Source organism: Mustela putorius, unplaced genomic scaffold (assembly GCF_011764305.1).
Source record: "Mustela putorius furo isolate JIRA1106 unplaced genomic scaffold, ASM1176430v1.1 tig00003845_pilon_pilon_pilon, whole genome shotgun sequence".
Taxonomy (NCBI): domain Eukaryota; kingdom Metazoa; phylum Chordata; class Mammalia; order Carnivora; family Mustelidae; genus Mustela; species Mustela putorius.
This window is the reverse complement of record NW_025421998.1, coordinates 93,125,870-93,134,816: the sequence shown is the minus strand read 5'-3', so window position 1 is coordinate 93,134,816 and position 8,947 is coordinate 93,125,870. Positions and strand designations below refer to the sequence as shown.

Genomic DNA, 8,947 nt, shown 5'->3' with positions numbered 1-8,947 from the left:
GGCATGGATGTCCCACGTGATGTAAAATGTATCTCTTACTGTGGGTTGAGTCTAAAAACATCATGAAGCCCTGAGAGTTTTCCAAGAGCATTTCTTCCAATGATTCCTTCAGAAAACCTGTAAGTTATAATTTATCTTACCTCATATTCCGTTTACACATCACTTTTCAGGAACCTCTCTCTGGAGTCATAAACCCAGTGCTGGCAGGTACAGCACGAAAACAAAGGCACTGCCAAGGTCGTCACTGCCTGTCATTACTTGGAGAGCCACAGGCAGAGGTCCACCAGTGGAAAAAGATGGACAGGTCAAGATCCACTGCCCTGTATGGGCGGGAGGCAGGAAATAAAACCCACTGGATGCTCATGTCAGTGAGGCTGGGTGTCAAAATGGTTTCTTCTTCTGGTAATGGTTACTGGAGAAGGAAAAATAAAAGTCAGCTGACTCGGCCCCAGTACTTGGAGATCATCTAGAAGTAGAAATCAAATAGTAAAATGTCTAGGGCACCTGGGTCGTTCAGTCCATGAAGCCTCTGCCTTTGGCTCAGGTCATGATCTCAGGGGCCTAGGATCGAGCTCTGTAGGCTCCCTGCTCTCCCTCTACCCCCTGCCATGTTCTCCTTCTCTCTTTCTCACGAATAAATAAATAAATAAAACCTTAAAAAAATAAAACAGTAAAATGTCTGTCTGGTTATGGAGATTGAGAGAGAGATTCTGACCTCCTCCACCAGACCCTCTCCACCAACATGACGTTGAGTGCAGAGAGCATGGTGTGGGTTTCCTGACCTGCGTGGTAGTGACATAAGTTGTATACTTATTTTATTTTATTTTTAAAAAAGATATTATTTATTTACTTGAGAGAGTGAGAGAGAGAGAGAGAGGGAGAGCATGAGCCAGGGAAGAGACACAGGGAGAGGGAGGAACAGATTCCCCACTGAGTAATGTGTCCCCCAGGACCCTGGGATCATGATCTGAGCTGAAGGCAGACACTTAACCAACTGAGCAACCCCGGCGCCCCTATACTTATTTTATTCACACCCTCTCTGCACACACATACATATACATACACATCTGTACATGCAAACAGATGTTTCACAATAGGTACACGTTACCATTTTAGCCATTTTTTTTTTTTTTTGAGAGAGAGTTCGAGCTGGTGTGGGGAGGGGCAGAGAGGGAGAGAATTTTTTTTTAACAAATTTTTAAATTTTTTAAATTAACATATAATGTATTATTAGCCCCAGGAGTACAGGTCTGTGAATCACTGGGTTTACACACTTCACAGCACTCACCATAGCACATACCTTCCTCAATGTCCATAACCCCACCACCCTCTCCCTACCTCTCTACCCCCAGCAACCCTTTGTTTTGTGAGATTAAGAGTCTCTTATGGTTTGTCTCCCTCCCGATCCCATCTTGTTTCATTGATTCTTCTCCTACCCCCCAAATGCCCCATGTTACATCTCCACTTCCTCATATCAGGGATATCATATGATAGTTGTCTTTCTCCGATTGACTTATTTCGCTAAGCCTAATACCAGAGGGAGAGAATCATAAGCAGACTCTGTGCTGAGTGATGGACACTAGGCTCAGTCTCACTACCCTGAGATCACCAGCTGAGCCAGAATCAAGAGTCAGATGCTTAACCGACTGAACCCACCCAGGTGCCCCCATTTTAGCCATTTATAAGTGTTCTGTTCAACGACATTAAATATATTCACAGCGTTGTGCAACCATCATTGGTACCCAGCTCCAGGACTCTTATGTCACCATGAAACTCGACTCATTAGACAATAACTCCCATTTCTCTTCCCCCTCAGCCTCTTGTAACCATGATCCGACTTTCTCTCCCTATGAATTTGATTACTCTAGGTACTTCATGTAAATGGAATCATACAATATTTGTCCTTTTGTGACTGGTTTATTTCATTTAGCATAATGCTTTCAAGTTCATTTATGGTGTAGCATGTGTCAGAATTTCATTCCTTTTAAAGGCTGAATAATATTCCAACACGTATATGTGGATTTTGTTAAGTAATCTCTACACCCAATATGGGGCTCGAACTCACTGCCCCAAGATCAAGAGTTGTACACTTCACCAACTGAGCCATCCAGGGACTCCTCTACATTGTATTTTTTTAAATAAAAGTGAACTGGCTGGGGTGCCTGGGTGGCTCAATGGGTTAAAGCCTCTGCCTTTGGCTCAGGTTATGAAACCAGGGTCCTGGGATCGAGCCCCACATCGGGCTCTCTGCTCAGCATGGAGCCTGCTTCCCTTCCTCTCTCTCTGCCTGCCTCTCTCCCTACTTGTGATCTCTGTCAAATAAATAAATAAAATATTTTTTAAAAAAGTGAACTGGCTGGTTTGGTTTTGCTCAACCTGACATCACATTTTCCCAGTCACACTCTCCAACGGCTGGAAACAGAACTACAATTGCATTGTGTAAAGGCAAACAAAGTGAAAATAAGAGGTTTGATTTTCCCTTAGAATGAAGGGAAGAGAAAAACTAAGGAAGAACTCCCACCTCCATCCTGCTTTTTTTTTCCTTTTTTTTCTTTAACAATTTCTTTATTGATCCCTTTCAAATAGACGAATAGCTTCATAATGGCTAAATAATCTTTTGTCAGTCTACAATCAGGAGCCTTTCCAGGACCCGGGAGCCATATTTTGAAATAAACATCCCAGGAGTGCTCCAGTCTGCCAGTTCCCAGGGTGGCTAAAAGCCTAACTTCCCTGGGCGCCTTCCTCCAATTTGTAACACTATCTCTTATCCTAAAGATACAAGAGCTTTGTTTCTCCTTTGGATAAGCCAACCTAAGCAGTCTCCCCAGTTACCACGATAAAGTTAGGACCAACTATATGTAACAAAATGTCCTGTCAAGTCATCTTGTTTGGGGACTGGTGATTGTTTATCCTGAGAACACACATGTAAGGGAATATCTGCTTGGCTGTATATGCGGGAGATTCCTTTGTCTTTTTGCAATCTGTTTGTTCATTGTTCGCCATGAGTGTTACATTTCTGGTTTAATGCTTACCCAGGAGTAAACCCATTTTCTTTCTCTGCTCTCTTTATGGAGAGGTTTTCTGGGTTGGGAGATTTTTTTTTTTTAAAGTTGTACTTCCCCAAGCATTGAAAGAGAGCCCAGGAGGGCGGTAGACTCCACTTTTAAGTCCTGTGTTCTAAGGCCTTTGAATTTTTTGAGAGGCTATCAGGATCTTCACATTCATCTGTTTGTCTGGGTTGGTGGGGTGGAGTGCAGAATGGTGAACGATACTGGCAGATTACAGGGGCCACTGCATTTAATTAATTTAAACAAAGATCTAAAGCTTATGCCCTTATGGCTGGCTGGTCAGTAGCAAACTTAGCAGAATGTTCCTTTTTTATTTTATTTTTTTTTAAGATTTTATTTATTTATTTGACAGAGAGAGGTCGCAAGTAGGCAGGGAGGCAGGCAGAGAGAGAGAGAGAGAGGAGGAGGAGGAGGAGGAGGAGGAGGAGGAGGAACAGGCTCCCTGTGGAGCAGAGAACCTGATGCCAACCTGGATCCCAGAACCCTGAGACCAGGGCCCAAGCCGAAGGCAGAGGCTCAACCCACGGAGCCACGCAGGCGCCCCAGCAACATGTTATTTATTATAAAAAGAAAGAGCAGAGTAAAGCTTTCCTGAAAAAAGATGACCTAGATAGCTGTTCTCTCCAGATTATATCTTATCTCTCACTGCCATTTTCCAGTTTAGGCTCTTGGCCACCGTCCCCTGCCCCAGCCCGGCAGCCAGGTTCACCGAGGCCGCAGTGCTCCCTCTCCCTCCGCCTCCCCCAGCTACCCCGGCGGCCCGCAGGTGAGGCCGCGGTCGGACTACAGCTCCCAGCATGCCTTGGAGACGGGCGGGTCACGTGAGCGTCCGGAAACCCTGGCCGCCAAGCGGCGGGTGAGGTGGCGACGCGGGCGAGGGGCTACGGGCAGCGGAGCGAGCGGGCCGGTGGGCCGCAGCACGACGACTGCAGCGGCTCTCGGGTGCGCTAGCCCGGGCGCGCGGGGGGGGCCGACCGAGGAGGGGCCGGAGCCCGGCTTGGGGTGAGGTGTGGGGGCGCCGCCCGCGAGGGCGGTCCGGGGGGCTTCCATGGAGGGGAGGGCGACGACGCGGAGATGCGGCGGGAGCGGCCGGTGGGTGTGGCGCCGTGGGCTGGGCGGGCGGGCAGCCGCTCCCGCCGCTTCCCGGGGTCGTCCCTCGGTGCGGGGTGTGCGGGGCCGGGCCGGGCGGGCGAGGACCGCAGCGGGAGGGGGGCGGGAGGAACGCGGAGGGCCCTCGGGAAGAGTCGGGAACGGGCCGCGCCACGAGGGCTCCCGTGCGGGAGCAGGGCTGTCGGTCAGAGCCGGGGAAGGGAGGCTTTTCAGGTAGGGGGGGAAGGGAGGCTTTTGGGATAAAACGCGCGGAGGCCAGAGGGCTTAGAAGGATCTTAGTGGAGTTTCGTGTTCTGGCAACTGCTGTGGCCTCAGTCAAGGAATTTGACCACATTCCTTGGTCACATTACTTATTCGTCATTCTCCCAGTATTCTTACTTGCAGAATGTGGTCTGTTTATTCTCACTTTTGGCAGGGGATAATGGGAACGCGTCCACAGGGTTTTTGGCGTTTCCTGAAGTATAAGATGGTAGGTGAGCTCATAGTAACATTACTGAATGTTTATAGGGAGAAGAGTATGTTCCTGGGGTGACGGAAATCTGAATCTTAATTGCTCCCTTTCTTCAGTGTCTTGGTGCTGGATATGTCTTTGCCATTTGGTGGATGTTTGCTGTGTGCCAGGCTCTGTACTAGGAACTGTCTAAACTTCTCTCGTGTAGTTCTTAAATGAGGGAGTTGAGGCCCATTGAAGGGTCTGTGGTTCCAACTTGAATTTTAATGCCTTTTGCTACACATGGCTTCACCTAGCATCATTCTTCTGTTAATCTTCTTCTTCTTTTTTTTTTTTTTTTTTCAGTATGTTCAGTTAGCCAGTGTATTTCTTTTTTTAAGATTTTTGAATTGTTTGAAAACGAGTGTGAGAGCATGAGCAGGAGGAGGGGCAGAGGGTTGGGGAGAAGCAGACTCAACGTTGAGCAGGGGCCAGATGCAGACCTCCATCCCAGGACCCTGGGATCATGACCTGAGCCGAAGGTAGATGGTTGACTGACAGCCACCCAGGCGCTCCCTCTCTTGTTAATCTTTGATTTCCATCAGAAAATGACCTGAAACAGTACTTTTATAAAATTTAAGTGAGGGATGCCTGGGTGGCTCAGTCCGTTAAGCGTCTCCCTTTAGCTCAGGTCATGATCTGGAGTCCCAGGATCAAGCCCAAGTTCCTCTGTCCGGCTCTGTGCTCAGCGGAGAGTCTGCTTCCCCTTCTGCCACTCAACCTGCTGGTGTGCATGCTCTCTCTCTCTCTCAAATAAATAAATAAAGTCAGTGCAATGTCTTGTTTTCTCTCTAGCTTTCAGGGTCAAGTGTATCATCACAGGTTGTGTTTTGTTCCTCTTCATCACAGACAAAATGAAATGTCACGGCACTGACCATTAACTGGAGTATAAGTCTTTGGCTAGGAGAGGGCAGGGTTTTGTTTTTTTTTTTTAAGATTTTATTTCTTTATTTGAGAGAGAGAGCGAGAGAGAGCACAGTTGGGGCAGGGGGAGAGGGAGAGGGAGAGGGAGAAGCAAAGTCCATACTGAGCAGGGAGCCTGAGGTGGGACTCGATCCCAGGATCCTGGGATTATGACCTGAGCTAAAGGCAGATGCTTACCCAACTGAGCCACCCAGGCACCCAGATTTTTTTTTATTTTTATTTTTATTTATTATTATTATTATTTTTTAAGATTTTATTTATTTATTTGACAGAGAGAGATCACAAGTAGGCAGAGGCAGGCAGAGAGAGAGAGAGGAAGAAGCAGGCTCCCCGCCGAGCAGAGAGCCTGATGCGGGACTCGATCCCAGGACCCTGAGATCATGACCTGAGCCGAAGACAGTGGCTTAACCCACTGAGCCACCCAGGCGCCCCCAGATTTTTTTTTTTTTTTTTTAAATACAACCTATCCCCCTGTGTGGATCTCAGACTCATACCCCAAGATCAAGGGTTGCATGTTGAACCTATTGAACCAGCCAGGTGCTCCAAGAGGGAAAGATTTGTATCTTAGAAACTTCTTGTCTTTGGAATATGTTTAAAATGTAGGAAGAATGTAGTTTTAGGAACCCTAGAATAAGACAAGAAAAATTTACAGGTAAAGGTTAAGTACTTTACATATGTGGTAATGCAACAATTTAAGAAGAGAGAAAAATTACAGAAGACTTCAGTTTTGAGTAAAAGGGTTCAGGTAGTACAAGTAAATGGCATCAAATCAGATAATGTGGGATGAAAAGGATATTTGCATAAGTGTCAAGCGCTGAGGTGCTAAATTACAACATACGCAGTACTCTCAAAATAGCGAAACTCAACTATATGTTTAATACTCTTCCAGCTGCCTTTCTATATTTCAGTACACATAATCTTTTTCCTTTGCAAATATAAAAACTGAAATCTGAGAAGTAAGTCGTTGCCTATCTAATGTGCTACACCTTGAGTAATAGGGGTTACACTGTTACTGATAAAGTGTGGGTTTTGGTTTTTTTGTTTCCATTCTGAATTTATACCTCTAAGCTTAAGGTGAGCTATTTCTGATTACTATGTTTTACCCAACTTGGGATATTTTAACCTTTTTTTTTTTTAAATACAGTATAGCATAGAGACTAGGGTCAGGTCTGGGTTTGCATGCTAGCTTCATCTAATGAGAGATACTACTTTAGGGGCACCTGGGTGGCTCAGTGGGTTAAGCCTCTGCCTTCAGCTCAGGTCATGATCCCAGGGTCCTGGGATCGAGCCCCACATTGAGCTCTCTGCTTGGCAGGGAGCCTGCTTCTCCCTCTTTCTCTGCCTGCCTCTCTGCCTAGTTGTGATCTCTGTCTGTCAAATAAATAAATAAAATATTTTTAAAAAATTAAAAAAAAAAAGAGATACTACTTTATAAAATCTGTTTTCTCATCTCCAAGATGTGAGAACTATATGTTCTAGTTCAGGGCAAGTACCTAGCACAGTGCCTGGCACTTTGAAACTGTTCATTGTTGGTTATGGTCAAAGGATTCATTCATTCACAAAATCTTTATTGATGCTTCTTCTTCTTTTTTTAAAGATTTTATTTATTTATTTGACGGAGAGAGAGATCACAAGCAGGCAGAGAGGCAGGCAGAGAGAGAGGGAGAAGCAGGCTCCTTGCCGAGCAGAGAGCCTGATAAGGGGCTCGATCCCAGGACCCTGAGATCATGACCCCAGCTGAAGGCAGAAGCTTAACCCACTGAGCCACCCAGGTGCCCCTTTATTGATGCTTCTAAAAGCATCAGTTGATACAGGGTGCTGGAGATAGAGCTGTGGACTTAAGACAGATGAGCTCACTGTTTTGGGGGAGCTTGTAGACGAACAGTACATATGTAAACAGTTAAATGGGAATAATTCGATTGGTAGCAATGCTATGAAGGGAAGAAACAGAGACAGAGATGAGAGAGGTCACTGAGTGACTGCCCCAAGCGTTGTAGAGAGAGGACCGTCAGGGCACACAATGAGGGAGATGACTTGAGGATGAGCCAAGAAAAGGAAAGAACAAGCCATTTGCAAGGAACCAGGGGAAGAGCATTTCAGGCAGTGGAACAGCAAATGCAAAGGCTCAAAGCAAGAAACGGCTCAGGGACAGGAGAAGAATTAGGTGTGGGGAGGTTGCCATGAATGGGGACGAGTGGTACTGGCAAGGGTGGGGAGGAGGGTGGGCAAAGAGGAGGAAGGAAATGGGTTAGAGCCTCACCGTGTCCAAGAATGGCGGCTCCATCCTAGCAAAGGATTGGGAACCACCCAGATACCTGGTAGGAGATTGGAATGTGCTAACTCTGTAGGTGTGGATAAGGAGAGATCTCTAACTTCTGGTAAGTGAAGAAAAGAAAAAAGTGCAGAATAGTGCACGTAATATGCTCTTTTGTGGATGTGTAGGTCTGAGGGGCTCTGCCTGGAGTGTATGCACAGGGGTAGATTCTGTGAGGATGTAGGAGCACAGGGTGATGAGACCAGAGAGGGAGACATCACTGTATATACCTTTTGCTGTCTTTTGATTTTTCTGCCTTATGTACGTATAACCTATTGAAAATCAATAAAACAATAAAAAAAACTCTCAGAAAGCATTGCCTCAGGCAGTCTCCTCCTTCATCTCTAGCCTCCTTTTGCCAGCCACCACTGTCAGCTCCACTGCTCTCCCCCACCTTAACCTTCTTATTGTACACTGGAGGACTGGGGGTATTCAGGCTTTGAAGGCCATGGTAAAGAGTTTTGTATTTTTATCAGAGTCTTGGGAAGCCATCAGTGTGTTTTGAGCAGAGGAATTAGAGCTGATTTATATTTTAAGATCTATTTCTGGAGGCGCCTGGGTGGCTCAGTCAGTTAAGCGTCTGCTTTGGGCTCAGGTCATGATCCCAGGGTCCTGGGATCGAGCCCCACATTAGGCTCCCTGCTCAGTGGGGAGGCTGCTTCTCCCTCTCCCTCCCCTCCATCCCCCATCCCCCGCCCCGCTCCTGCTCTCTCTCTCTCAAATAAATAAAATCTTTAAAAAAAAAAATCTATTTCTGGTTGATGTGTGGAGAATGAGTTGGGGGCAGGGTAGATGTAGAAATCGTGAAGGCCTGCAGGAGGCTGTTGCAGTAGGCTTGGTGGGCCGTACGGGTGGTTCATCTTGGTGGTGGCAGTGGGGATAGAGAGAGGAGGACAGATCTGGGATGTATTTTAAGAGGTAATTAGAAGCGGGGTGGATGTGGAAGCTGAGAGAGAGAAGGAAAAGTGAAGGAAAAGTCCTCGTTACCTTGGGCCACTTGGAGGAATGGTGGTATCATTTAAGTTGGGAAATACTGGGGGA

At 46.6% G+C, this 8,947-nt stretch overlaps 1 protein-coding gene across 7 annotated transcripts in view; it reads left to right on the top strand.

Moving 5' to 3' along the window:
* The first annotated feature begins 3,880 nt into the window (after nucleotides 1-3,880).
* SLC37A3 (solute carrier family 37 member 3) overlaps nucleotides 3,881-8,947 on the top strand; it is a 50,035-nt gene continuing 44,968 nt past the window's right edge. For 3 of the 7 annotated variants that reach the window (XM_045063060.1, XM_045063062.1, XM_045063058.1), the window contains exon 1: nucleotides 3,883-4,070. The gene's annotated coding sequence lies outside the window, so the exon portion shown is untranslated. Of the gene's footprint in view, nucleotides 4,071-8,947 lie in introns of all 7 variants that reach the window. The other 4 variants (XM_045063063.1, XM_045063059.1, XM_045063061.1 and 1 more) reach the window with 3 other exon arrangements.